This window comes from Marmota marmota, unplaced genomic scaffold (assembly GCF_001458135.2).
Source record: "Marmota marmota marmota unplaced genomic scaffold, marMar, whole genome shotgun sequence".
In the NCBI taxonomy this organism is placed as follows: domain Eukaryota; kingdom Metazoa; phylum Chordata; class Mammalia; order Rodentia; family Sciuridae; genus Marmota; species Marmota marmota.
The window spans coordinates 5,221,782-5,226,953 of NW_025999982.1; the positions used below are offsets into that span (position 1 = coordinate 5,221,782).

The 5,172-nt window shown below is 50.5% G+C and overlaps 1 long non-coding RNA gene across 1 annotated transcript; it reads right to left on the reverse strand.

The window, feature by feature from the left end:
* Positions 1-742: 742 nt before the first annotated feature.
* Positions 743-4,330, reverse strand: LOC125617520. Its single transcript, XR_007348563.1, has 2 exons — positions 4,248-4,330; positions 743-907 (listed from the first exon to the last, which is right to left on the reverse strand). It is a non-coding gene; the product is annotated as an uncharacterized LOC125617520 (long non-coding RNA).
* Positions 4,331-5,172: the final 842 nt, after the last annotated feature.

A 5,172-nucleotide genomic window follows, 5' to 3' on the forward strand; every position in this document is an offset into this window, starting at 1 on the left:
TATATATATATATATATATATATATATATATATATATATTTTTTTTTTTTTTAAAGAAAAGATATTTGTCACATATCAGTATCTTCATTACATGTCCCCTACCATTGTTCTCCTTTGTCATCTCAATTCAGGTTCTAATTCCCCACTTCTCACTCACAAACTGGGCCTGGTAGTGGGGACTGGGGATGGAACCCAGGGCCTCCTGCATGCTAAGCCCATCCTCTACACCCCTAGCCCCACCTCCAGATTTTCCTTTTTCTCTTGTTTGGCAGTGCAGGGGACTGAACCCAGGGCACTGTGCCTGCCAGGCAGGCGCTCCACCCTGAGTGGCAGCCCCGGGTTTTAACAGAACTCCCAAGCCAGAAACCAGAATCTCTTGTAAATCCTTTCCCTTCTAATTCATCCTTAACCGACGCAGTTCATCTTAAAATAGAACGCATCTGTGCTCTGTTCAGAAACCCTCCTAGTCACGGAGGCCGCGTGGTAAGGCTGGGCTAGCTCAGGGCTGGGCAGGATGACGTCCCTTTCCCTTTCCCTTACATCACTGTACAATGAGGTTTGCGTTCTCTAGACACCCTCAAACCTGAGCCTCGTCAACCCCTCCCACGACACTCCTCTTCCTTTTACTGACTTAAAAAACCACTTTCCATTTTAAAAAAAGAAAGAAACAACTTTACTAGCACGGTTTCCAGGCAAATGTCTTGGGCAGCGGTGATGGTTAAATGAACACTTCTGAATGTGCTTTGGTTCTTCTTTGGTTTAATATTTCTCATTAAAAAAAAAGAAGGAGAAGGAGAAGAAGAAGAATCTCACGCTTGGTTCCTTGGTTCAGGTTGTACAGAATCTTGTTGCTGGAACATCATGGGGACATGGAGAAGCCCAACGGGTGACTTCCAGTGAGTGTTCCCTGGACAGGAGCAAGGCCTGCTTAGGCGCTTGGGTATGAGCGCGTGCACACACACACACACACACATTTGAGAAAAAAAGCGCACCCCATCACCCCCTCCCCACAAATCATCTACAAAGCAAATGGAAAGAAAAAAACTGGAAATATAGAGAATGATAAGAGCATCATGCTTCACCTGGTATGAACAAGGTCCAGGGTTTGATCCCCAGCAACACAGAAGGGAAAAAATAATAATAATAAGGGCTTTTGGATGATGATGATGATGATTATTATTATTTTTCCTTTTTGGTACCAGAGATTGAAATCAGGGGCACTTGACCACAGAGCCATAGCCCCAGCCCTATTTTTGTTTTGTTTTCTTTCTTTTTTTGTGGTGCTAGGAATTGAACCCAGGCCGTTATGCATGCAAGGCAAGCACTCTACCAACTGAGCCACATCCCTGGCCCTGTTTGGTATTTTATTTAGAGACAGGGTATCAATGAGTTGCTTAGGGCCTCACTGTTGCTGAGGCTGACTTTGAACTTGTGATCCTCCTGCCTCAACCTCCCGAGCCACTGGATTACAGGCATGCACCATCTTACCTGGCTGGATGAATATCGTGTGTGTGTGTGTGTGTGTGTGTGTGTGTGTGTGTGTGTGTGGTACTGGGCATTGAACCCAGGGCCTCACACGCCAAGCTCATCCCCAGCCCTTTTTATTGATTTTTATTTTAAGACAGGAGCTCCCTAAGTTGCCCAGGCCGGTCTGGAACTTGCAATTCTCCTGCCTCAGGCTTCTGAGTTCCTGGAATCAGTTGTGAGCCACCCTTCCCAAATTCTTTAACCCTCCCTTTCCTCCCTGTAGACTGGTATTCCTAAAAGCTACCTTTCAGGGTTGTTGTTTTTTAAACAATGTGAGTAAAGCATTTAGCAGAGTGTCTGCCACATCCTCAGTTGTATAACTGTTAGCTTAGATAATGTTGATGAGGATGATATAGACTAATAGCTGCAGAGGTTGTTCTTCACATAAAGACAAGCAGACTTCCTGGAGAATATTCTGGACTCTAATTTCTCTGCTCTGCCCATGCTCACCTAGTACTTTGAACCTTTGCTCCAGCTCTTCTCTGGATTGGAATGTACTCTCCCCTCCTCCTCTTATCTCAAGATTCAGCTCAAAGGACAGCTTCCCAGTGAGATCTTTCTGACCAGCACCTCACCCCAGCCCAGCAAAACTAACCATGCCTCCACCGAGTGCCCGCAGCTCCAGGGCAGCGTGTCTCGCATTGCATAACAGAGTCTTGCTTGTAAGTTGGTCTTTAACTTCTTGAGTATTAGTTCTGAATTCCCAGTACTACACAGTCCAAGACCCAACTGCCCCTATGGGTGCTCAGTAAGTGTTATGGGAGGAATGAGCAAAGCACTGGCTTGTTCCTGAGGGTCTCCTTGTGGCCTCCAAATCCCACCCACAGTCCCCAACCCTCAGGTCTCTGATGGCAACGGGATGAGTACAATCCTCACTCCTGGCAGATCCCTGAAGGTAAAGAAAGGTACCGGGTATTATTGCATGTTCAGTTGCTGCCTCCATTCGTCCTGTGTCACCTGCTGACCAGGTGCCTTGCCACAGGGAGCACAACTCAGGAGAGTCAGAAGATATTTTAGTGGCCAAACTTACAAAACTGAGTTAGTCATAGGTGTTAGGTGGAACCTGACACAGGCAACACCGTTCTGAAACACGTCCTCCACCTTAGAACAAGAGTCGCCTCCCAGTCACTCTGACTCAGCCTGACCTTAAACCCCAGGCAGTACTCCATCAGCACGCAAAGGAAGGAAACTGCTACCTGGGACTGGAGTCCTGAAAATACCTGGTTCACCGTGGAACGGTGGCCACCTCCAAGAATGGAGGTGAGGACCAAAGGACCCTTCCCTGATAACCCCGTAGCCACGACCTAACCTCAAAATCCCCCCACTCTCTCATCCTCGTTTATCTACCCCAGGCTGAAAGTGGAACACGTCCTCTCCACTGGGCCCCCTCAGCAGGTTGGTACAGAATAAACCCGGGTACCTGCTGGGCCCCTCCCCTCCCCCACCCCGTTTCCTTCATTCCCTTCTTTTCTTATATTTTGGTGCTGAAACCCAGACAAGTGTTGGAGGTTCCCACCATAGGTGCCCCCCCCACCGCCCCGGGCCTTCCCTTGACCTTGACCCAGTGTCTCTTTCTTTCCCCCTCTCATTCTCCTTCCTCTCCCTCCAGTAAGGACCACTCACATTGCTGGACTTCTCCTCCACCAGCCCTCACCTATTGGGTGAGTGACCCCCTCCAGCTCCCTTGGATTCTTGGAATCCCTGCCTCAGTTTCTCTCTCCTTGGATACTTTTCCTCTGACAAATCCCAGCACCGGGTGGGAGAAACCCCTGCCACCACGTAGTGGCAATGACAGGCTTTCTTTAAGGGACACCCCTCCATCACCTGTCACTCCACCCATGGGTCCTGGGACAGTGTAAGAGAAACACAATTCTTGTGGAGATGCCCTTTGATTTTTGGAATCCTTGGGGGCCCTCCTCCATCCATTTGTCCAGCATGGGCCAGACCCCCCCAAAGTACTCATGAGATGTCCCCTTGGGGTTCCTTCCCAAACACATCCAGACCCTGGGGCTCCAAGACAGTCAAACCTGAAAGACCGGTGCTCCTCTGTGATCCTGCCTGTCCCCCTACAAGCTGGACAAGGACAGTCACTGGCCTGAAAATGGCACATTTGACTTCCAAATTCTCCAGGACCTTGAAAATGTTCTCCACCACGATGGCAAATGGTCCGAGGTCCCCTATTTCCAGGCCTCTGGCCCCAGACCTTCTCTCTGCCAGAACTGCTCAGCTTTTCACATTCTTCTCCCCAACCCCCCTCCAGGTATCCCCAACCTTAACCCTAACCCTTTGATTTTGACCCCAAGAGGAACCTCCTCTCTCCAGCCTCACAATCAACCTCCTCCTTACGCTCATCCTGACTCCCTTCACCCCTTTTCTTCCCTCCCCACCCCACCCTCATCCTGGGGGCTTCCCCCATGGGACCTTCTGCTCCCTCCAAGGCCCTCCCTTCCCTGAGGTGGCAGGTACTGAAGGCACTGTGTGTGTCCACCTCCTGGCTTCCCTAGGCGACCTCTCACCCTCTGGGCTCTTTTGACTTGGAACCGACCAACTTTTGGAAGGAATTCCTACACATCATGCAGTCCTGCGCCCTCACGGGGCATGATGTTTGTGTCATGCTTTCTTCCTGTGTCTCCTGAGTATAAGGATCGCATCTGGTCGGCAGCTGAGGCCCACGCAGATGCCAAAATCCTGCCAACAACCGCGCAGTTGCCCATACTGACCTCACCTGGAACCACCAGACCACAGGACCAAGCCAGGCCCCTGATCACGGGCCTCCGGGCGGGAATGGAAACGGCTGCCTTAACTATGGNAACCTGAAAGACTGGTACTCCTCTGTGATCCTGCCTGGCCTCCTACAAATGGACAAGGACAATTACTGGCTAGAAAAGAGCACATTTGACTTCCAAATTCTCCAGGACCTTGAAAATGTTCTCCACCACGATGGCAAGTGGTCCGAGGTCCCCTATTTCCAGGCCTCTGGCCCCAGACCTTCTCTCTGTCAGAACTGCTCAGCTTTTCACATTCTTCTCCCCAAACGCCCCTCCCAGGTATTCCCAACCCCCTTTCTCTGCTCCCTCACCCTTTGGTTTTGACCCCAAGATGAACCTCCTCCTTACGCCCATCCTCACCCACCTTAATCCGTCCCTCCCCACCCCACACTGGCTCCCACACCCTTCCTCCTCGGGAGCCCTCTGCTCCCTCCTAGGTCCTCCCCTCTGCAAGGTGGCAGGTGCTGAAGGCATTGTACCAATTCATGTCCAGCCTTCCCTAGGCGACCTCTCACAGTAGAAAACCCTTTAGGCTCTCTTGCCTCAGATGCCACCAACTTTTGGAAGGAATCACATCACACAGTCCTATGATGTCACTTGGTGTGACACTTATGTCATCTTTTCCTCCTAGCTAGGCCTCCTAATTACCTGCCTCCTGGCCAGAATGGAAAAGTCTGCCTTAACGGCCGTCAACTATGAAAAGATGAGAGAAATCACGTAAGGCGCTGGTGGAAACCCCGCCCCCTTCCTCTCCGGCCTCTCAGAGGCTGTGATTAAATACACCAACCACAACCCTGACTCAGAAGACGGCAGGCTCTACCTTCATTGACATTTCACCTCCCAGTCTGCCCAAGGTATCAGAGAAAAGCTCCAAACC